At 33.8% G+C, this 26,189-nt stretch overlaps 1 long non-coding RNA gene across 1 annotated transcript; it reads right to left on the minus strand.

The window, feature by feature from the left end:
* Positions 1 to 23,688: 23,688 nt before the first annotated feature.
* On the minus strand, positions 23,689 to 25,961 carry LOC136233878 (uncharacterized). The gene is made up of 3 exons (XR_010690975.1): positions 25,350 to 25,961; positions 24,020 to 24,096; positions 23,689 to 23,801 (listed from the first exon to the last, which is right to left on the minus strand). It is a non-coding gene; the product is annotated as an uncharacterized lncRNA (long non-coding RNA).
* Between the last annotated feature and the right edge of the window lie 228 nt (positions 25,962 to 26,189).

Here is a 26,189-nt window from a genome sequence, read left to right on the forward strand (position 1 = left end):
TGAAAGTTTATTTATTTGATCCAACAGAGTCACGAATGTTTGGAGTTCTAAATTAGTAGTGAAGATAGAACGGACTGCAATTTGAAGGACTTTGTGAGGTTTTCTTCAGATGAATTCAATGATTATGTAATGTGAAGATATAGGTATTTTTTTTTTTGGGTCTTAAGTCTTAACCATATGTTTTTTGTTGTAGGAAATTGTCGCAGATGTATATGTACTGGGACCTTTTTTGTTGAGCTCCTCCTAACATGTTTTTTGGTTTTTCTTTCTGATTTTGTGAAGCTGTTGCATACTTGTTTATTCATTTGATTATATGCTATTGATCAATGTTTTGCTCCTTGATATGTTACCATATGTTATTGTGACTTGTAACTGTAAGGTTTGTAAACTACAATCAGTAACTTGATTTTGCAGCTAAGGCTTAGTTTATCTAAACTGAATTGAAACCATATTCCCAAATCTTCATAAAGATTTTGAAACAAAATGAAAGTAGAACGATTGTGATTGAATTGAACAATTAAAAGTTCATCAAATAGTTGATGTTATTAAACCAACCTCATATATGCAAGTGAAGTGATTACTGCTTTTTTCTGGTTATTGAACTTAGCTTTGTAGATGCAACATTCCTTTGCTTTAGTATAATTCAACCAATTTAGATCACCTGTTTGTTTCTCATGGCTTATTGACTTAAGGAAGTGGAATTTGTAACTAGGACCTTCACAATGGTTTCAGAAACTATTTAAAAGTTTATCTATATAACGATTATGAGAAGAACATAATGTCCATATCCTTAATTCAAATTATCAGAGACTCATCTATTCTTTTGTTAAGTTTAGAATAGATGTTAATTCTTTGATTTCAATCTCCAATCGTTGTTAATATTTATATTTCAATAAAATTTATAAAATTGAGGGAGTTTCTTTGTGGAATGGAATTGATTGGTCTGTGTTAAATACATATGATTTTCTGTTTGTGGTTCTACCGAAACTCTGTTTGAATTTCAGGTTAGCACTGGTTGAAACATTCAAAATTTCCAGCCTCTTGTTATGCAGTCACTGGTCCAAGCTCTTCAATTTCTGCGTACTGCAGTTGATGCTTAAGGTATCTTTTCAGCACTTGTTATTTTGTTTTCCTGCAGTTAATGGAAGTTCAAACTTTTCTTAATCAGTTTGTGTACTTGCCTAATTGGTTGCAATCCAATTGATTCTATCATGTGAGAGCCAGCTAATTGCTTATTGGATAACCATGTCTTAATCATCCCATCTATCTTTGGTTCAGGCATAAATCTTTTATTTTTTTTCATATCTGGATCCAAGTTTCAATTTAAGAAGAGACCATGTATAGGAGCTACGATCAGGACCTATGCCACTCATTCCATATCTTAAAGACATTATCAAACTGTGACATAGTTTATTAAGACCTTATGCATAAAATAGTGAGAATTTAGGGACTGAATATGCTAAAAACAATTGATCAATAGCATCATAGATAAAGCAATAAAAATTCAGAGACAAATAATTCATGAGAAGCCTTATACATGATAGTAGAAGTTCAAGAGGGCCTTATTAAGATTTAAATTAGAGTGCTGAAATACAAATTAAAAGATGCAGTAATATCAAAATTAGATTTAAAAATGATAAACAAACTTCTAATATTAAGATTTAGGAACCTTTAAAATCTGCAAACATGCTCAAAAATGTTTTCCTTTTTCCGAAATTACAGTAAAATTGAAGAGAACAAAAGCCCACAGAAAATAAAATCTAGAAATCTAAAACAAAACAGACCAGAGTAAAGAAAAACAACACAAGCAGGATAACTAATGCAGAACTAACACTATAATAAGGGTACTGCCGATCTCTTCTCATTTTCCTCCTCGACTTCTTATTGGAAAACTCATTCTTCAAACCACAAAGCTCGAAATCCGATCTAAACGGAAAAACTGCTTCATGCATAGAGAGGTTATCCAATCTCACTTTTTGAACACCATTTCCGTTGTTAAACTTGAACCACAAGAAGCTATAATATTCTGGATAACAAGTCTGCTCCTGCCCTTCTTGGACACTAACTCTCACCCTTTTCCTCCATTCTTTTTTCTTATAAATATCCATTACCCACACCTCCATGAAATTACCATCTTTGCCTATTACACCAAGCTTCCCCTCATATTCTGTCAGCTGAACATGTTTATAATCGTTACTGAAAGGAAGTGAAAACAGATCGTACTTTTCATCATCAATGTCAAATGTGAAAACTTTATTTGCAGATGTTAGGCAGTAAAATTTCCCGCAGACAGAAATAACTGGAATCCAATTATAAAAGTGCTCGTCACGTGGCAATTTTACTTGCTCAATCTGCCTCCATTTACCGACCATTGAATCAAAAATCTCACATTGAAGACAGTTGTATTTTCCGAAGATATGTTGCCTTGGTTGCGATAATCTCACTATCTTGTAGTGCAAAGGCTTTGATTTTAAAACCTTAATTGCTATGGACTCAGTGAAATATTTAGTCTTGGGTTTTGGAATACATTGCCATTCTTTAGTGGTAGACTTACAGACATAGTATCGAGGATTCCTCTTATCCTCAATACAAACCAAAATCCCTTGTACACAAGAAGCGTTGATCGTTACAGAAGAAGAAGAGGGTAAAAAATCCAGAGAGATGTTATGATTTGGATTTCCATCAGAGAAAAAAGAAGCAAAAGTTTGATTACATGTCATGGTTTGTAAGAAAAAACCGGATAAATCGTTGGTTCTTTGAGAATGGAGATTTAAGAACGAAGAATCATAAGTAAGACGATTGCAGTCTTTAGAAAGGAGTCTGCAAGTTGCTAGAGTGTCGAATGTTGAACGAGATAAAATCTCGAACAACATATCAGAAGTAACTTGAACTTGGGTAGGAGTAGAATCCATTGAGTAGGGTAGAAATAGTGGTTTTGGGAATAGGATCGTAGTTGTAGTATATATAGTATTTTGAAACTTGGGAACAAAGAATCCTAAAACAACTACACTAGAGTTAGGATTAGGATCGGAGTTAGGTTTTGTCATGTCCGACTTCTATTAGGCTTAACTGTACAAACTTGGGGATAAAGATTCCTTAAAGAAGTTGGATTTCTATTGCTGTAAATTTGCGTTTTTAAATAAAATTAACATTGCTGAAAACACTACACTAGAGTTAGGTTTGTCATGTCCGACTTCTATTAGGATTATTTTTTTTTTAAGGACTTCTATTAGGATTCGAAAATGTTTACTTATATTACTTTTATTTTAGCCTATTAAGTAACTAGGCTGTAATTAAATTTGTTCGTGGGTCGGGTTGGACCGTTTTGATTAGGGCTCAGCAGGTTTTTGCAAAAATTTCTTAGCTCAGGCATAGTCCAGCAGCTATTATTTTAGGCGGGTTAGGTTCGAACTTAAAAATTAAGTCACAAGTCAATCCAAAATATATATGTGTATATAGTTTTAATAAATAATATTTAATTTATACTTAAATATATATAAGAAAAAAAAAATTTAAATTTAATAATTAATATTAATAGAATGGACTAGGCTGGGTAAGTTCGTACTATTTTTACAATATCCAAGTCTGCCCTAGATATATACGGGCTTTTGGGGGTCCGTTTCTACTCGGTCTATTAGACGCTTGCCTAGACGGGCCAGATGGGTATCCGGACCGTGAATAAGTCTCACTGCAAACCGGAATAAACAAACAAATTATCATAGAGAAATTATACTATGCGACTCCGTACATCATGTTATCCATGCAATAGACCAATAATTTATATCATATCATATATTTTAGAATTTGGTATTTATTAAATTAGGTTTTAGAGTTTATATTTTAGGGTTAAATTTTTAGATAAATAATTAACTAAAAATATATGAATTAATTAATTAGTTACACAATGTTAATATGGTGTAACATGACATTAAATTATTCATCTGGCACACGAATGACTTGATGCGCCAAGCAAATAGTAAAATCTTTTATTATCAAAATGTTTTATTGTAGGGCATCAGTGGGATAAGATCAATTTTTACCTTTAAAGTTATTGAGAAAGTTCAATTTTATCCCTATCATAAAAAATAGTTCAATTTTATTCTCATGGTAGCTATCCTAACTCAATTTTACAAAAGAGAAATATGTTCCTAATTTTCGCTATAAAGTTTATAACATAGAGCACCTAAAACTGGACTATTTTGGAAATATGTCCCATTGGTGACCCGCCCTGATGTGGATAGGGAATCACCGATAAGAATTCCCATGGGACGGGGATGTAGATAATTTTATCCCCCGTGACGGGGATGGAGCGGGGATGAGGAATGGTATCCCCGTCCAGTGGAGAGTCCCTGACGGATCCTCAAGTATTCCCCATTACAATTAAAATTATTTTCAAATAAAAGCTTAAATGGGATAAATAAAATATTAGCGAAAGGAATATATACTGATTTTTTAAAAATATAAATAGTGATTCCCCGAGGGGACGGGGATGTGGAATAGGGAAAAAGTGTTTTTAAACGGGGTGGGGGACAGATCTGTCCCCGTTTAACTCGCATGGATGGGGACGGGCAATCCCCAACTAGTCGGGGATGGAGATGGGAAATGCATTCCCCGCTCTGCCCCGTTTGCATCCTTATCCTGAAGTCATTTTCATTGTCCAAGCTCGGCACAGTGGATGCTGCTCTAGACGGGCCAGATAGATACCCAGACCCTTGAACATATCATATTGTAACCGAAATAAAAATATATCATGGAGAAATTATATCGCAACTTAGTGCACCACGTCATTTGTGCATCAGGCCAATATTTAATATCATGTCATTTTTTTTTAGAATTTGGTGTTTATAAATTAGATTTTAGAGTTTATCTTTTAGTGTTTAGAGTTTATATTTTAGGCTTTAAATTTTTAGATAAATAATTAATTAAAAATATATAAATTAATTAATTACACAATGTTAGTATTTTTTATTAAGGTGTAACATGATATTAAATTGATTTTCCTTGAAAATATTAGAGTTAAATAACAGTCAAACCAGTCTTTTCAAATTTTCAATAGTATAGGGTTAAAATTGATTTTCCTTAACATTAGAGTTAAATTTGCACAATTTCATAGGGCTAAATTTACTTTGCTTGAAAAGTCAGAGGTTAAATTTGGTCATTGTCCCATTTTGTTTTATTAAGAGTCCCTTTTCTCTTATTTCGTCTAAGACTCATAAAAGGCCAGGACTGATCCTGATCGTGTTTAGTAGGTCTCAACGGGTTTTTTGTAAAAATTTCTTAGCTCAGGCCTAGTCCAACAACTATTATTTTAGACGGGTTAGGTTCGAGCTTAAAAATTAAATCACAAGTCAATCTAAATGAACCCATCTATATTTAATAAATAATATTTAATTTATACTTATAAATAAATAAGAAATATAAAAAATTTAAATTTAATAATTAATATTAATAGAACGGGCTAGGCTGGGTCATCGCGTACTATTTTTATAAAATCCAACTTTGCCCTAGATATATACAGGCTTTAGCGAGCCTAGGTTTGCTCGTCCTATTAGACGTGGGTCTAGACAGACCGGATGGATACCTGGAGCTGTAAATAAGTCTCATCGTAACCGGAATAAACAAACAAAGTATCATGGAGAAATTATAGTATGCGACTCCGCGTACCACTTTATCCGTGCATTATTGATATCATGTCATATATTTTTTGGATTTGGTGTTTATAGATTAGATTTTAGAGTTTATATTTTAGGGTGTAAATTTATAAATAAATAATTAACTAAAAATATATAAATTAATTAATTACACATTGTTAATATTACCTTTAATGAGGTGTAACATAACATTGAATTACCAAGTAAATACTAAAATCTTTTATTATCAAAACGTTTTACTACCTGTCTATAGGGACCAATGGGAGTATTCTAATTTTTTTCGGGATAAATCAATTTTGCCTCTAAAGTTATTGAGAAAGTTCATGTTTACCCTTATCGTAAGAAATAACTCAATTTTACTCTTATGGTAGAAATTTTAACTCAATTTTACTCTTTTCGAATGGAATATGTTCCTAATTTTCGCTATAAATTTTATAACATAGGGATATAAATTGGACTACAAAATATAAAGATAAAATTTAACTTAGTGAATTTGATTTTTTTAATAATTTATTAGAAGCTTTATCTAAACCAGAGAAAATTCAAGTAGCCTTAAAATGTGTTTTTGTTACAACTGAATCTCCAATTATCTATTACATATTTTATTAAAACCTTATGCATAAAATACTGAAAATTTAGGGACTTGATATGCTAAAAATAATTGGTCAAGAGTATCATAGATAAAACAATAAAAATATAAATTAAAAGATTCAGTAAACTAATTTTTTGTGTAATATCAAAAATAGAATTGAAAATGATAAACATACCACCAATTCTAATTAGCATCACTAGAATAACTGTGAACATCATTCATGTACTCATCTCTTTAGTCTCCGCCTTGCTTCTGCTTAGTCATTCTTTAAATCACAGAGTTCGAAATCTGATTGAAACGAAAAAACTTTTTGATACCTAGAAAGGTTGTCCAATCTCACTTTATGAACACTGTTTCCATTGTTCAACTTTAACCAAAAGAATCTATAATATTTTGGAACCAAAGCAACATTAGCATTACAAAAACTAACTGGATAATAAGTCTGCTTCTGGTATTCTTCGACACTAACTCTCATCATTTTCCCCCATTCCTTTTTCTTATAAATCTCCATTATCCACACCTCCATAAAATTACATTCTCTCCCTATTGCACCAAGTTTCCCCTCATATTCTGTCAACTGAACATGTTTATAATCGTCACTGAAAGGAAGTGAAAACACATCGTACTTTTCATCATCAACGTCAAATGCCAAAACCTTTTTTTGCGGATGTCAGCCAGTGAAATCTACCACACACAGAAATAGCTGAAATCCAACTAAAAAAGTGCTCATCACATGGCAATTTTACCTGCTCACAAGAGCACTTTTACAATCTCACATGGGAAACTTATAACCCTTTGAGTGAGTATATATAGAATTGGGCTTTAGAAGCCTTTAAATTGTGTTAAGTGGTTTTTAGCAAATATACCACACGCGCGACTGGGCCCGAATTTTATTTTATTTTTTATCCGTTTCAACTTCTTTGAATTTTTCTTCAGCATTTTAATTAGTAAAAAACGGAACCTTATTTATCTTCTGGTCTCACTCCACGTTCTAACGTGTATATGAACGTTCTAACGTTCATATTTCTGTGGCCTATAAATACAATAAGTTTCCAGCTTTTCAATTCGTTTTTCTGTAACCCTCGTTTGTTTCTTACAATTTGAAAGCGAGTTATGTTTTGCCATTTCTGCTTTAATTGCGAAATCCCTTCCTGACCTTTCCAAACTTGAACCTTTGGACGTTCTTAATTACAAAAGATGGTCGCAGAAAATTCTGATTTTCTTTGAACAGCTCGAACTGGACTATGTTGTTGTCCAGGATCCACCCTCTGACCCAAACGGTCCTGCCATGTCTCTGATTGTTCAGCAGTACGACACTCGTTCTGCAAAATACAAAAAAGACAACAAAATAGTTAGGGGTCATCTCCTAAATCATATGTCGAACCCACTGTTCAATATTTTTGTCAATAAAAGGTCTGCCAAAGAAATTTGGGATACCCTCAAAGAAAAATACGGGTCTGATGATGCAGGTAAACGTAAATACGTGGTTGGAAGATGGCTCAATTATCAAATGGTTGATGAAAAACCAATCACTGACCAGATTCATGAATATGAGAATCTAGTTGCTGAAGTTCTGGGTGAAGGCATGACAATGTCTGATCTGCTGCAAGCCAATGTCCTCTTGGAAAAATTTCCACCCTCCTGGAGTGATTTCAGAAACCATCCGAAACATAAGAAAAAAGACTTCAGTCTCCAAGAGCTAGTCAGCCACATGAGAACTGAAGAAGCAAATCGAATGAAAGATAAGCAACTTTCCTCTAGGTCTGTTTCAATTAATGCTAATATTGTTGAATCTGCTGTGGTGCCAAAAGACAGGAACAAAGGACCTTCAACAAAATTCCAAAAAGGCTCAAACCAGAACAAGCCTTTCAAGAAGAATGGAAGAATTCAGAAGAGGAAAGTAGTAGAATGCTTTGTGTGTGGTAAACCTGGCCACAAGGCATTTCAGTGCTACCAAAGGAAGAACCAACAGAACACCAATCATAATCCAAACAACAGAGCTGCTCCATAATCCAATCTGGTGGAAAATGAAGAAATTATTGCTGCTGTTGTGGTTGAAGCTAATCTGGTGGAAAACAAAACGGACTGGGTTCTAGATACTAGAGCTACAAGGCACTTATGCTCAAACAAGGACCTGTTTAATCACTTTGAGGACGCTGCCGATGGGGAATGCGTCTACATGGGAAACACCACTACTGCTGGTGTTGTCGGTAAAGGAACAATTTTAATTAAGTTAACTTCTGGAAAAAGCTTGTCTTTAAATAATGTGCTGTATGTGCCTGCTCTTCGTGGGAATCTTATTTCTGGTAGCTTGCTAAATAAGGCTGGTTTAAAAATTACTTTTGAGGCTGATAAGGTTATTCGCACTAGGAATGAGACTTTTATGGGAAAAGGGTACCTAGCTGATGGCCTCTTTATTTTGAACACTGTCCATGTGAATTCTGTTGGAATTAATGCAACTACATCTGCTTCTGTTTACTTGAGTGAATCCATTAATTTGTGGCATGGTAGATTAGGACATGTAAATTTTGCTTCCATTAAAAAATTGGGAAATATGCATGTTATAAGTATATTTATTAAAATCAAAAAATTGAGCATATGTTTATTAAATTTAAATCAGAGGTAGAGAATCAATTAGACAATAAAATAAAAAGGCTTAGGTACGATAGGGGAGGAGAGTTTGGAACCTTTTTCCTTAAGTCCTTTTGTGAGGATAATGGCATTGTACATGAGACTAGTGCACCGTATACACCTCAACAAAACGGTATAGCTGAAAGGAAAAATAGAACTCTCAAAGAGATGATGAATGTCATGTTAATTAGTTCTGGGTTATCTGATAACATGTGGGGGGAAGCTGTCTTATCTGCATGTTATATTCAGAATAGGGTCCCTCATAAAAAATTAGATAAAACTCCTTATGAATTGTGGAAGGGGTTTGCACCCAATCTGAATTTTTTGAGAGTTTGGGGTTGTCTTGCTAAAGTTGTTTATCCATCCTTTAAAAAACCAAACATAGAACCCAAGAGCTTTGATTGTGTTTTCATTGGTTATGCCTCAAATAGTGCCGCTTATAGGTTCATGAATCTGAACGACTATAGCATATGTGAATCTAGAGATGTAGTGTTTTTTGAAAACACCTTTCCCCTAAGGAAAGACAAACAGTGTGATGCAACTAGTGCTTCTGCTTCATTACCTATTCCTACTCCAACTGTGCTTCATCTCTACCTCAGGATGAGAATGAAAATGATGTGCTCTAGAACCTAGGAGAAGCAAAAGAAGAAGAATAGAAAATAGCTTTGGATCAGATTTCATTTCAGCCTTTCTATTAGAAAACCCAGACAACATTACTGATGAAATTATGTCTGCCTATCTAATAAAAGAAGACCCAAAAACATATAAAGAAGCTATTACTTCTATAGATGCTGATTTTTGGAAAGAAGCTATTAAAAGTGAAATAGATTCCATTATGGCTAACCATACATGGGAATTAGTTGACCTGCCAAAAGGCTCTAGACCTATAAGGTGTAAATGGATATTTAAACGAAAATTGAGGCCTGATGGATCCATTGAAAAATTTAAGGCTAGATTAGTTGTAGTGGGTTATAGTCAAAAGAAAGGAATTGACTATTTTGATACTTATTCTCCTGTTACTAAAATCTCTACTATTAGAGTTCTTATTGCAATTGCAGCAATTCATAACTTGGTGATACATCAAATGGATGTAAAGGCGGCTTTTCTAAATGGGGATTTAGAAGAGGAGATCTATGTACAACAACCAGAAGGACACGTCATACCTGGACACGAGGACAAAGTGTGCAAATTGAAAAAGTCACTCTATGGGTTGAAACAAGCACCCAAGCAATGGTATGAAAAATTTAACAGTGTTTTACTTTCCAATGGGTATGTGGTTAATGGATCGGATACATGTGTCTATTCTAAGTCTTGTGATTCGAATTATGTGATTATATGCCTATATGTGGATGGCATGCTTATCTTAGGGACAAGCCTAGATATGGTTAATGACACAAAATCCTTTCTCTCTTCTCACTTTGACATGAAAGACATGGGAGAAGCGGATGTAATTCTCGGCATCAAAATTACTAAGACAGAAAATGGGTTCTCATTAGGACAGTCACATTATGTTGAAAAACTGTTGAAAAAGTTTAACAGTTTTGATGTAGTTCCAGCTAGAACTCCTTATGATCCTAGTGTAAATTTAACAAGTAATAAGGGAGTAAATAGTGTGTCCCAAGAGGAATATGCTAAGATCATAGGTAGTGTAATGTTCCTAATGAATCATACTAGATCGGACATAGCCTATGCTGTTAGTAGATTGAGTAGATACACTCACTGTCCAAATAATGAACACTGGAGTGCACTTTATCGCTTATTGAAATACTTAAGAGGTACCATGAATTATTGTTTGCACTTTACTAAATTTCCTGCTGTTTTAGAAGGATATACTGATGCAAATTGGGTATCTAACAATGATAAGGTGAGTTCCACCAGTGGCTATGTTTTTGTTCTAGGTTGTGGTGCAATGTCTTGGAAATCATCCAAGCAAGCCTGTATTGCTCGATCAACCATGGAATCTGAATTTATAGCTCTTGAACTGGCTAGTCAAGAAGCAGAATGGTTGAGGGCTCTAGTAGCAGATGTTCCGTTGTGGGGGAATTCTTCTGCACCCATTTCAATGCATTGTGATTCACAGGCAGCTATCGGTACTGCAAAGAATAGTGTCTACAATGGAAAGAGAAGACCTATTCGCATTAGACATGGAATTTTGAAACAACTCTTGAAGAATGGAGTAATTGCCCTAGACTATGTCAGGTCGGAAAAGAATCTAGCAGATCCTTTTACGAAAGGGTTACCTAGAAGAGTTGTACTTGAGTCGTCGAGGGGAATGGGACTAAAGCTTGTTGAGTAAAGGAAATATGGTGGACACCATTCGTGGTCAAACGAAACCATATTGTCCTTGTTATGCACTATACTACTCCCATTCCTATGGCAAATAATAGCGCGTGTGTAATCCATAGCCCGATTAAGTGGTGGTTCATGATCATGGACCTGATGGATGTGTTTTGAAGGTTGAGTTATGAGAAACTCTTAATGATCTCATTTTGAGATCACCTACTTGAGTGTGGATGTGGGCCGCCTTCTATGAAAGACTCAGGCAGTCTTTCTAGAGCACTCATGAGACCCAAAATGTACGCATGGCCTTCAAAAGCGTTGTAATGTATTATCGCGGAACAACAAAAGTTTTTAAGGTTATTTACGTGTTGTGGGGGTCTCAGATGAAGTTTTAAAAGTTCAAGAGTAATTCACTTCTAAAACGTCACCCTGTTGCCTCATCTCACTACGTATCAATTCAATCGAAAGACATTGATACTTAAGTTCTTCATAACCTTATCCTATTCTTTTTATTTGCCCAGAAAAATTATCTTCTTTGTACTATTTTAATATTGTTTTTATAAAGCCATTTGTGGGGGATTGTTAGAAAAATGGCTTTGAAACTTTGGTGTGTTGAATAAAAATGGCTTTGAAAGTGTGGGATATATTTGTCTTTAAGCACTTTGCTCACAAGAGCCCTTTTACAATCCCACATGGGAAACTTATAACCCTTTGAGTGGGTATATATAGAATTGGGCTTTAGAAGCCTTTAAATTGTGTTAAGTGGTTTTTAGCAAATATACCACACGCGCGCGCTCGCTCGTTCGCGCGACGCCCGCCCGTCCCGATTGGAATTTTATTTTTTATCCGTTTCAACTTCTTTGAATTTTTCTTCAGCATTTTAATTAGTAAAAAACGGAACCTTATTTATCTCTTGGTCTCACTCCACGTTCTAACGTGTATATGAACGTTCTAACGTTCATATTTCTGTGGCCTATAAATACAATAAGTTTCAAGCTTTCTACACACAGTTTTTTCTCTCAATCATATTTCTGGGCAATTAAAAATACTCTTTTGCTGTTCTACAATCTTCGACTTTGACTGCACAGGTTCGAAGGTCGAAGACAGTTGTATTTTCCGAAGTAACGTTGCGTTGGTTGCGATAATCTCACTATCTTGTAGTGTAAAGGCTTTGATTTTAAAACCCTAATGGCTATGGACTTAGTGAAATATTTAGTCTTGGGGTTTGGAATACATTGTCATTCTTTAGTGAGAGGCTTGCAGACATAGTATCGAGCAATCCTCTCATTCTCAATACAAACCAAAATTCCTTGTAAGGATGAAGCTATAATCTCTACGGAATGAGAGGGTAAAAAATCGAGAGAGATGTTACGATTTGAATTTCCATCAGAGAAAAAAGAAGCATAAGTTTGATCATATCTCATGGTTTGTAAGAAAAAACCGGATAAATTGTTGGTTCTTTGAGAATGGAGATTTAAGAATAAGGACTCGTAAGTGAGACGATTGCTGTCTTTAGAAAGGAGTCTACAAGTTGCTAGAGTTTTGAATGAAGAACGAGATAAAATCTCGAACAAGATATCAGAAGTTACATGAAACTGGATAGGAGTAGAGTCCATTGAGTAGGATAGAAAAGAGTGAGGATCGGAGTTGTATTATTGTATATATAGTATTTTGAAACTTAGGCTTTCTATTAGTATTTATTTGGAATTCTAAACATGTTGATGTAGAAATTAAATTATACACTTCTAGTAGGATTTGAACTGGACTCTAATTAAATTCTAAACGTGTAGCTGTAGTAATATCTTCTATTAGGATTTGTAAGTAACTGAACTGTAATTAAATATAGTTTTAATAAATAATATTTAATTCTCACCAAAAAAAAATTTAATGTGTTACTTAAAAATAAATATTTAATATAAAAATATATGACTTTAATAATTAATATTAATAGGGAAGGTTAGATTGGCTCCGCTCGTACTATTTTTATAAAACTTACACCTCCTAGATATATAGGAGCTTTACCGACCTGGGTTGGGCCGATCCTAAAATCCTTTTTCCTTGTCCAACCTTGGCCGTGGACTTAGACGGGTCAAACGTGTACCCAGACCCATGAATAGTTCTAACTGGAATAAAAAAACAAATTATTATGGAGAAATTATATTATGCGACTCGGTGCATCACGTCATCCATATACCAGACCAATAATATGATATCGGTCCTGTTTGGGAATTAGCTGTTAGCTGATTACATTAACTGTTAGCTGTTAGCTGATTACATTAGCGGATTTGACTAGCTGATTTGACTAGCTGTTTGTGTAGACCTGTTTCGTAAAAATTAGCTGATTGATAATAGCGGTTTGTGCAAAAAGATGAATAAGGGCATTAATTTTGGCGCAGGAGAAGAGAGAGTCTATCTATTAGGGTTAAAGAAGTCCATTAATTTTAATATTCCAAAACGCTAATTGAAAAAGCTCCTTTTAAGAGCTTTTTCTAAATTAGCGTTTTCATCCCAAAATTCTCTCCCAAACCTCTCTCCACCAAACACTTCCATCAGCGGTTTCAGTGGTCAAACCTCTAAAATTGGTCAAAACCGCTCTTTTTATCCCAAAACGCTCTTTACCAAACAGGGCCATCATGTCATATATAGCTTAAGGGGTGTTTGTTTCAGATTTTCGAAGGAGCGTTTAGCGTTTCACTCCAAACCGTAGAAAATATAGCGTTTTGAAGCTTTTCACGAAAAGCTCTTATTTGGAGCTTTTCATAAACAACTGTTTGTAGTTATTTGTTATTGACAAAATTAGCCTTCTTATTTCTATAAAATATGTTTCTTCTTTAAATTACTTATATTTCTACAACATAATTACCGGAAGAATAAGGTTTTGTTGCATTCAATAATTTTATTTTTTGTATAGATTATTTTTATTAATTTGTGTAACACATTTTTTTTATTTTATAATAGGATAAGGTACAAAAATACCCTTAACGTTTATAGCTATATGAGCAATTTTATTCTTAACGTCTAAATTGGTGCAATTATACCCCTAACATTGACAAGTTGAGTCAATTTGAAAAATAATTCATCAAACTGTCTTTTTAGTCATGAATATTGTCATCTACACTTCACATGTGCATCATTTTATTATCATTAATCACAAATCACAAAATATAATTTTTTTATTGATTAATTTAAAACATCTTCATATTAGACATTTTAAATCCGAACAACAACAGTTCAATATAATTTAGGGAAAATTACAAAACTAGGTCAAATAGAAGGCTCATTTACATATTAAACTCATTTACTCAACCTACTACATATCTAGACTGATTTTGTGTGACTTTACCATAATACCCCTAACCTTCCCACTTCCTCCCTTACGCAAACGTTCTCTCCCCTCTTCTCCTTGGTTGCGCGAAACGGCGGCAGCTCCTCCATTAATGATTCCAAGACTTTTGATCTTCCTATCTTCCTTTAAATTCCACGAAATCTGGTTCATTTCTCCAAATCACAATGAATTTATCTTCTTCCTCTCTTCATCTCTTGATTCTGCAACTTCCTAATCCTAGAAAACGAAGTCATGGTTCTTCATCTTCCATTTCCTGCTCGTTCGAAAAAATGGTGAATCTACGTTATTTTCATCGTTTTTTCCAGTTTATCATATTGGGTTCATAAAAAAATGTAAGTATATGCTGTTTTTTCTACGTTTTCCCCCATAAATCCACTTAGCATATGCGGTTATCGCGAGGTCTTCGGGGAGAAATTTATCAATTTCACTTCGCGAAACGCTGATTACGCGAAGTTTGCGAGGTAATTCGATAAATTTCTCTCGCAGACTCCGCGAATTCAGCGTTTTGCGAAGCCAGAGCATCACATTTCTCCTCGCAGACTCCGCGAAATCATTGTTTCGCGAAGTCAGAGCGTCACATTCCTTGCACATTTATGTTCGCATACTTAGCGAATCGTCGTTTCGCGAAGCCAAATCTTCCTTTTTTCTGACTAACACGATTAAATTTTTCTGAAGGTGGTTGAATACGTAATATTCATTCCTGGAAGCCGGTGTGTTAGGGTGCCATGAGAGACATCCATTCGAAAACGCCTGGACTTCCAACCGTCAGTTGTGAATAAGAGTCTACACCGTGGGACACGTCCATCCCTCTGTGGTTAATAATAACCTATGTATAATGAAGTGATTTGTTAGGAGTTTATTGTGGCAATCTTAGTGAATAGTAGCCTATGTATTATGAGATGATTTGTTAAGAGTTTATTGTGGCAATCTTATTGTAAATTTTGATAATGTTATGATTTTAATGTTAGAATCCTTTGTTGTTTGCAATTTTTTGTTATACACCACTTCGCGAATTAGCTACAAAACATATACAGGCTTCGCATATGCGAATTAAATTCATCAAATAAATCAAACTCTAGCTTCGCAGGCTTTGCATATGCGAACTAAATTCATTAATTATTATGAACATTAGCTTCGCAGGCTTCGCATAATATGGAATTTGCAAAGTCAGACGGGAGGGGACGAGACGCGCGTAAATATTGAGGGTATTATGGAAAAGTCACACAAAATCAGTCTAGATATGTAATAGGTTGAGTAAATGGGTTTAATATGTAAATGGGTCTTCCATTTGACCTAGTTTTGTAATTTTCCCTATAATTTACCAAACACTAATAATTAAACAACTAATAATAAATAGCTAATAGTAACAGCTAACAACTTACTACAATTGTAAACAGTTAACAACAACTGCAACCGCAACAGTTATTAGTTAACAACTGAACCAAACAAGTCCAAAAATAATAATTAATTAATTATGTAAAACTCATAAGTATTGAAGTTTATTTTACAGCCAAATCTATTGAAACCGCCATTTTCTTGGAAATTAATATTTTTATTTTCTATGGTTTTTAGTTTTGCAGCGGTTCATGTTCTAATTTGAAACTTCATTTTTTCCCTTTTTTTCCCATATTATTTTTTTATGACAAGCAATAATATTTTGGAGTATTAATACGTCAAAATATTAGTCTGGGATAAAATTACCATTCCACTAGTTTAAAACTATTTATCATTTCTTTATTAAATAACTTTTTTTTTACATTTATCTAAATAACTTTATTTTTAACGGACCTTTAAATTGTATTTAAAATCTAAAATAGAAATTTGGACTCATTTTATCCATCTTTAGACCTAAATGAGTATTATAACAAAAAAAAAAATTAGTATATATTCAATAAAATTAGAATTGGGTCCCTTTTAGTCTTAGGCCCTGGACAACCGCACCCCGGCCTATGTCTAGGGCCGACCCTGGCTAATAAAAAGGACTAGTATGTAACAAGCCTCTTGATTAGCTTGACGCCAAATATAAGATAATTGGAACCCCACCCCTTATTTAAAATAACCCTACAACTATGCACCACCGAATCGATGCTTGAAACGAATCGATGTTTGAAAAATCTGCACCACCGAATCCATGTTGTAAAATGAGTTTAAGGGTTGAATCATTTATTAGAAGCACTATGCATATTACATATTTTACTACATTCAACACAAGCAAAGTATAGAATAACATCTATTTCTCAGACTAATCTCCAATTACCTATTACATATTTTTATTAAGACCCTATGCATAGGTAAAATAATAAAAATAATTTATCAATACCATCATAGGTAAAACAATAAAAATTCATAATTCATAAGAAGCCTTGTAAGTTCAAGACGGCCTTATTAAGATTTAAATTAGAGTGCTTAAATACAAATTAAAAGATGCATTAGTAATATCAAAAAATATATTTTTTTTGAATAAAGTAGAGGAGAAGGCAAACCACAGGAATCCCAACTAGGTTGGCACCCCAGGACAACCCACACCCAGAAATTATATAAAAGAAGAATTAAGAAATGTATACAAATAACAGAACAAAACAAAAATAAAAAACAAATGTAAAATTAACGGAAACGATATAAAGTCCTGCCAATAGCGTTATCCCGAAGAAGAAGAGAGCAAAAATCGGGGAAAGAATCCCACCAAATCTGACCCGAACTCAGACGGCCAAAGCTCGCAAGAGCATCAGCGACCTGGTTACCCTCCCTAAAGATATGGGAAACAACAACCTCCATTTGATTCAAAAACTGCAAACAAATCCTCCAGTCCGATTGCATAGTCCAAGGGACCACAACGGGACGAAAGCGAAAAATATAAACCACATACCAGGAATCGCACTCCATCCAAATCTTCCGCCATCCCCGATGATAAGCCGCAGAAACAGCAAAAAACATCGCCTGAAGTTCGGCCATATGCACTAAACTGCAATCAAGCGGGAAAGCAAACGAACCAAGCGACCGACCAAGACCAAGACGATCCCTAAAAATACCACCACAACCAGCAACACCAGAAACCACCGACGCATCAGTGTTAATTTTGATCCAGTCCTCTGGAGGAGGCTGCCAACAAACCGCAATCACCCGAGGAGCCCGATGAAGTCTAGGAGCCAAACCAAGAGTGTCCAGTATTTGACGTTCCACGTAAGAATTCCAAACAGTCCCAAGATTGAAAGAGTCCGCGCCCCTCAAACAAGCCCATAATAAACATAAAGAAAAATGAATATCTGGCTTAACCTCCTCAAAAATGCAAGCATTTCGAGCCAACCAAATGACCCAAACTGAATTAACAAAAGCACTATTCCAAAGCACCCTAATTTGAGGACTAAAACGATGAGATACTACAAGTTTTAGGAAATCCATGAGAGACAAAGAGACGTCTAACCGGCGACCAAACAAACCCGAAACACTGTGCCAAATCTGAGCCGCAAATGGACAATGAACAAGCAGATGGTCAAGAGATTCCTGATCACACAGGCAAAGCGGACAACGTGATACAATTGGAATACCACGAGCCCGTAATGCAGCCTGCGTAGGGAGAAAACCTCTGAAAGCCTGCCAACAAACCATGGAGTGCGAAGGAGGAATATAAGGCCTCCAAATAGCAGAGAAAACCGGATCCGTGAACAGAGGAGGACGGAGCCACTGATAAAACAAACGAACAGTAAAAATTCCATTACTAGCAGGCCGCCAATAACAAACATCAGAATCATCACCGCTAATCCTACAATTAAGAACACGTTGCAACTGCAAATCCGGAAGATCAGGAAGGTTAGTAAACAAACATCTAATCCTAATCAACAACTTTCATTTACAACATGATTGCTATATGTTCAAAAATATTCTATATTAAGATTTATGAATCTTTAAAATCTGCAAACATGTCGAAAAATGTTTTCCTTTTTCTGAGATTACAATAAAATCTAGAAGTCTAAAACAAAACACATCAAAGTAAAGAAAAACAACACAAGCAGGATAACTAATGCAGAACTAGCACTATAATAAGGGTAATGCCGATCTCTTCTCACTTTCCTCCTTCACTTCTTATTGGCAAACTCATTCTTCAAACCACAAAGCTCAAAATCGGATCGAAAACGAAAAACTCCTTCTTGCATAGAGAGGATATTCAATCTCACTTTTTGAACACCGTTTCCATTCTTAAACTTGAACGACAAGAATCTATAATATTCCGGAACCAAAAAAGCAACATTAACATTACAAAAACCAACTGGATAACAAGTCTCCTTCTGCCCTTCTTCGACACTAACTCTCATCATTTTCGCCCATTCTTTTTTCTTATAAATCTCCATTACCCATTCCTCCATAAAATTACCTTCTTTGCCTATAACACCAAGCTTCCTCTCATATTCTGTCAGCTGAACATGTTTATAATCGTTACTGAAAGGAAGTGAAAACACATCCTACTTTTCATCATCAACGTCAAATGCGAAAACCTTTTTTTGCAGATGTCAGCCAGTGAAATCTGCCACACACAGAAATAGCTGGAATCCAACTAAAAAAGTGTTCGTCACATGGCAATTTTACTTGCTCAATCTGCCTCCATTTACCAACCATTGAATCAAAAATCTCACATCTAAGACCGTTATATTTTCCGAAGTAACGATGCTTTGGTTGGGATAACCTCACTATCTTGTAGTGTAAAGGCTTTGATTTTAAAACCTTAATGACTATCGACTCAGTGAAATATTTAGTCTTCGGGTTTGGAATGCGTTGCCATTCTTTAGTGAGAGGTTTGCACACATAATATCTAGGAATCCTCTTATCCTCAATACAAACCAAAATCCCTTGTACGGACTGAGAGGGTAGAAAATCGAGAGAGATGTTATGATTTGGATTTCCATCAGAGAAAAAAAAAGCAGAAGTTTGATTAAATCTCAGGGTTTGTAAGAAAAAACCTGATAAAGTATTGGTTCTTTGAGAATGGAGATTTAAGAAGGAAGAATCCTAAGTAAGACGGTTGCAGTCCTTAGAAAGGAGTTTACAAGTTGCTAGAGTGTTGAATGATAAACGAGATAAAATCTCGAACAACATATTGGAAGGAACTTGAACTTGGGTAGAGCTAGATTCCATTGAATAGGATAGAAAAGAGTTGATTGAGCAGGGAAATAATTGGTTTTGGCAGTGGCGATAGGAAGAGTTGAATGAGCAGGGTATATATAGTATTTTGAAACTTAGGAATAAATATTCCTTAAACAACTTGGATTTCTATTGCTGTTACTAAATATTCCTCTAGACTTTGATATTCTATTGCTGTGTAAATTTCTGTTTTTAAATAAAATTAACACTAGAGTTAGGTTTCTCATGTCCGACTTCTATTAGGATTTGAAAATCTTTATTTATATTACTTTTAATTTAACCTATTAAGCTTAGAGGATTAATTTAGTATTATATTATATTATGTTGTATAATTGCAGTGTCAATACTTATAAGTTTTACGCAAATAATTAATTAGTAAAATTGGGTAGAAAGAATCCTTAAACAGGTCTAGGCAACTATAATTAGTTTATGAGTCGGATTAAACTGTGTTTTAATAGGATTCAACAAGCTTTTGCGAAAGTTACTTTGCCCAGACATAGTCCGGCACTGTTATTTTAGACGGAATGTATTCAAGCTTAACAGTAAATAATTTATTATTCCTCACTTTTCTTAGTCTTCCTATTTTGAAAACACATTATAAGATCCCTAACTTTTGTTAATATTAACCATTTAGTTCTTCTGTCTATTTTTTTTTTATAGATTTTGTACTGTTATATTTGGCATAAACAGACAAATAGAAAATAACAGAGTAATATGACCATTTTGTATTCTACTATGGTTATCCTGAAAGCTAAGACATGTTCGATTAAAAATCTAAAAAAACTAGGCAGAAGGACTAAATGGTTAATATTAATAAAAGATAAGGACCTTAAAATATGTTTTTCAAAATAGATGGACTAAACAGTGTGTTAGGTAAAAAGACGATAAGTAATAAATTATTTACCCAAAATAAAATCGCAAGCCAATCCAAATGAGTTTATCTAAGAAAGGATGCCGTGCAAAAATACATCTAACATTTTAGAGTAATTTTATCATGATCCAATTTTATTTCTAATGTTTGCCGTCAAAAGCAATTTTATCCCCAAACATTGGCAAAATATGTCAATTTCAGACATCATTATAAACATATATTTTGTTCCTTATTCTGCACCAATTGTATATCCCTTGTTTCTAAAAAGATTTCATATTTTTTTTGTGACTTAATAATAGAATTGGAGATTAATATTTTAAATTTGACGAAAATATTTGAATATTTTTTTCCAACCCGTACAAAATAAAATATATTTTTAATTTTTTTTGGAACAGTGATATGACAAGCACGTTGGAAATGATTGATTTTTATGTATGACATGATAGTCAGATAACAAAAAAGAATAAAAATTATATTTATTATGTACTTAATTTAACTCTTTGAAATTATCACGTGGCATACACGTGGTTATTTCGTGACTGTCATGTTATAGGTAGCCGAGTTCTTTCCAACGTATTTGCCATGTCACTATTCTACTTATTGTTTTTATCAAAACAAAATAAAAGTTTAATTATTGAAACTGATTTGAAAGTTCAGCGACTATTGGTGCAATTTATCCCTCATTTGCTCAATAAATCCATGTGTCAAAAATAAAGAAAGCTTTGAGAAAACTATTTTAAGTAAGTATAGGAAGCTAAGTATATTAAGTACATAGTGATCCTATAGAAACAGCTTCTTTTTTAAAAGTAGGAATTAGCAACAAAAAAAAAAAAAAAATATCTAACCAAACACTTAAAACTCTCATTTTGATCGTGAAAAACAATGCAATAACTTTTCACATAACCTAATACATCGGTAGTCATTTAAAACTTGTCCAAAAAAGTCTAATGACTCTCTAATTTGAAAACGAATGATTAGCATCTTGAAATTACTTAAAGTGACATTATTAACCTTCTAAATCTTACTTGGTAGAGAAATGAGAGGTTTGGACAAGTTAAAACACGACATTCCTTTAAACAAGTTTAAAGTCTCAATAAGTAACTTTAAACAAGTTCTGATCAATTTACGCAAATTCAGAGTTCAATAGATCACTTTAAGCAAATTTAAAGAGTTAGTTAGTTGTTTGAGGAGCAATCGACTTTTATGACCAATTTGAAAGTGTTGTGTATACATTAAGTCTTTTAGATATAGTGCAATTTTATGCTTCATTTTCCGTTATTAAGGTCCCATATTGTATCGTATCAACAACGTTGGTTTTAAGGATGTAAATGGAGTGGGGATTCCCCGTTTCCGTTGGTGACCCACCCTGAAGGGGACAGAGAATCTACGATGCATAGGACGGGGATGAGGATAATTTTATTCCCCATGGTGGGGATGGGGATAATTTTGTTCCCGGTGGTGGGGATGGGGATCCTTAGCGGATTCTCAATTATTCCCGTTATAATTGCTTTTTTTTATGATTTAAGTATATTTTAAAAAAGTGATTGATTGTTTGCAATTTTTATTTTTTTATGGTTTTGAAAATTCGGTTTGATTCTCCTCAGAGAATGGGGCTAAAGTTTTTGGAACATCTGTAAATTGAAAATGAGTTTTTGGAACGGAGATTCCCCACGGGATGGGGTAGGGACAAATCTATCCCAGTCTAACTTGCGGGATGGATATGGGGAATGGGGAATGGGGATGGGAAATGCATTCCCACCCTGCCCGTCCTAATTGCTTTAATGTTGCACTGTTTTTCACGTTAGGAACTCGATCTCCCCCGGTAACCCGAAATTCATTTTTAGCCCTTAATCTTTTATTATATAATCAAACTAACAAACAGTAACTTATTTATTAAAATGTGACATTGATTTATTTATTTAATTTATTCAGTTGCAACTATTGGGTTGTCTAGCTGGAGTGGAGATGATACTAAGGGATGTGGGTTACCGAGTTAAGCTTGGAAGTGGAGTAGCGGCTGCAAGTACTTTCCTCCAAAACGCCACTCCTCTTATTCCTTCTAGGATTTAATAATTCATATATCAACTCAACTCTTGTAAAATATGCAATATTTCCTTATTTTCCCTGTCTACTCTTTCATGTCTTCAAACTCCATTGATTTGTACATCTTTGCTTCTTAATTACTTATCTTTCCGCTTCAAACTAGGGGTGAGCACAAATCTTAGAAATACTTTAACCAGACCGTATGCAAAGATTTTAAATTAAAGGGATAAGGTACTAAAATAGGTTTATAGTTTTTTGGAAAATAGCACATATATAGATTTAAAGTTAAAAAAAGGTATCAATTTAGGCCTCGATAACCGCACGTAACACGTCATTTATATTATTCCGTTAAGTTCTGTCAATTGTACGTGGAGAGAGAAATCAAAACTTAATGGAGTAATATGAATGACGTGTCATCTTCCGCTATCACTACAAAAAAAGGGTCTATTACGACGCTAAAATTTAAGGTTTAACGACGCTTTTCGACGTCCCTAAACACTTACCCACGCTTTTCAAAGCGCTGTCACAAGCGTCATTAAATTGCGTGTCGTTAATTTTAACGACACTATAAAGCTTGTGTAGGTAAATTCAAAGCGTCGTCACAAACGTCGTCATACTTCCAACGTTTACATTTTTAGCGTCGTAATTTTTTCATATTATTTATTTTTAGTTTTTGAAATTTCTACGACATTTTTATAAAGCGTAGGAAAGTTAACGATGCATCATTTTTGTTATGTCATTATTTCATTTCAAAAAACATCCATAGCCTCTTGAACATCACGACATTTTAATTTAAAAGCATCTCCAAATTTACAACATTTTATTATAAAAACGTCTGCATTTAGTTACATAAAAATCCATTACGTGCCAAATACAATGATATTTTTCTGTTAAAATATAATATCTAAACTGAAACATTTGAATATTATTACATCCTTAATATAAGGATATTTTTCATAAATAAGTATCTTGAATACTATGACACTTTGATAAAAAAAAAAAACATAGATCTCTACATTTATTTTAAAAAAAACAACGCTCCAAAACTGCAACTTATCAACATTATTACATCATCAATATAATGAAATTTTTACAAATAAGCTTTCTAAATTTAAGACACATAATTATCAATATGTTTATATTTCAACAACACATAATGCTAAAAAAAGAAACTCGTAATATTTCTCCCCAAAAGGGAGCAACTCTTCATGTATCTTCATTTTTAATGTACTCCCAAAGCTCATGTTGGATAACCTAAATAACAATAAAAAAAAAAATACGTAAGTATAAAAAAAGATGCAAACATTCTTAGATTCAAATAGAGAAATCTGAATATGCATATAATGATTACAAAACACATCATTCCAAATATTATAATCTTTATAATTGAGCAATATAGATTCTATAATATATTGAAGTACAACTAAAATCATTAAGAAGTACATACAAAAAGAATATAATTCGTGATTTACCTGTACAAATGTAATTGGCTGGCCTACCAATGGTAGATAATGCAACTTTGGCATGCTTACCTATTCACACCACAAAACTGCCATATTGAAGAAGAGAACAAGTTATTATATAAAAATATAACAATACACAAGTTTCTAACTCAAGATAATTTAAAATGAAAAAAAATGGCAATTCTTATTCAGCAAAAGGCAAATGGATACATGCATATAGATTCATCAATATAGTCAAGTAACAAGAGATTGGACTCTAAGCAAAAGAGCATATTAAGAATTTAAATTTGAATTATGCCAATCCTTTCATGTACCCTATTGCTTCAAATTTGTTCTTACTACAGATCACATGAATTAGTAAGTCTAACATATGTTCTTCCACTTTTAATACTGAATTTCAAATGTAGAACATAGATTTATTCCTCCAAGAAAACCACATCAACTAGGACAACTCAATTTGCTTGCCCTTAACATAGAACTTATCACTAATTTGACATCCATCAGTGTATCAGTATAAATTGCCTAAACATGATGAGAAACAGTTATCAAACCCCTGGCAGAATTTGTTTATGAAAGAAAAGGAAGGAAAGCAAACACAAGTTCACCAATTTCAGTAGTTGAGCAAATTACAGATATATAAGCATACCTGCATTTAGAATTTTAACCATCTTACGAGTAGCAGCATGAATAACAAGGGAAAAATTGTGTTTATTCTACCGAAAAAATGAAAAACCAGGACAAGCACTTGCACATAGTGATGTGCAAGTCCAGAAGATATTAACACAATGTGGCTCGAAATGTGGAAATCAAAAGAATAGAAGGTTTAAGCAACAACACTAAAATATAATTGCAAAAAATCAGATATGCCAATAAAAGTTACAAGCTTAAGAAAAGAACTTTAAAACTTTTCATCCATGAACCGAGCTCCAACCTTCCAAGTAATATAATGGAGGTACCTGTTGGCACTCAGGGTGTTAAAAGTAGAAATAATACTTTGTATTCAATTGATAAATCTTCCCCACTACAATAGAATAACACAAGCCCAACCATGACAATTTCTAAGCAATAATACTATGAGTGATAACTGAAACAAATAATTGCTGGCCTGACCAAATTGGGTCTGCAATTCATAAGAAGTATCCAACCAGAAAAGTATTCTTTTCTAAGTATTCATAGAGGTACAACTAACTTTTAAACTTGGAACGCATATGAGAATAATCCAGCCATTCATCAATTTTCAGAAAAAACCCAGCAAAATAGTCAATTAGTAAACTTCAAAAACATCACAGTGAACCAAATAAAGAAAAGGGAGAAAAAAACCAAACAAAATGAAAATTACCTCACTAGACTCATGGGCATCCTGCCCATAGTAAATCTTGCAATTTCGCCCCTACAATTCAAAAACATTAGAAACATAGACCCCTGAAATTTGAATCAACTAAAAGAATAAGCTTTTAAAGATCAGAAATTTCATAAAAGTCAGTATCAGTTGAACTAGTATAGCCATGTTTAAGTATTACTATTTTCTCAAGTAAAGAGAACCAAATGCTGATAATGTTTAAATCGAAAATTCAATTCTCAATTACACACAATTGATAACAGATCCTAATTTAATCAATTTTCTCACATAATGTAAAGTAATTAACATCAATTAATCAAAATCAACTTAGGGAAAAACTAATTCAAACCGAACACGATGAAGGAGAATCCGAATTGGTATTTTGTAGAACTGAAGCTTTTGGAATTAAAATCTCCAGAATTGCAGATGGCAGTCGATTCAGCGTTTGGACCAAAGGAGAGGGATGAAGAACAGAGTTTCCGCTCTGATTAAATGGGTACCGAACGAGGCTAGCTGTGCACCAAGTATCTAACTGCAAGAATGAAACAAATCAAATGGAAGGATGAAAATGGAAGCATCGTGGCGGAGCTAATTCTTGTTATGAAGGAAGGTGGAGACGTGAAGGAGGCAGAGTTTTGGCCAATGAAAAACATTAGGAATTTGAGGCAGAGAGGGATGTGTGTGCCATATAAAAAAATATATTTAAGATAATTAAAAATAAAAATTTAGGCAAAAAAAAAATGTATTCAAATTAATTTTTGGTGAAATATTACTGTAAACTCCGCGTACAAAATAACACCAATATAGGCTTAATGTTTAAAAAAAGGGTACCGATTTAGG

The sequence above is a fragment of the Euphorbia lathyris genome, chromosome 6 (genome assembly GCF_963576675.1).
Source record: "Euphorbia lathyris chromosome 6, ddEupLath1.1, whole genome shotgun sequence".
Classification (NCBI taxonomy): Eukaryota; Viridiplantae; Streptophyta; class Magnoliopsida; order Malpighiales; family Euphorbiaceae; genus Euphorbia; species Euphorbia lathyris.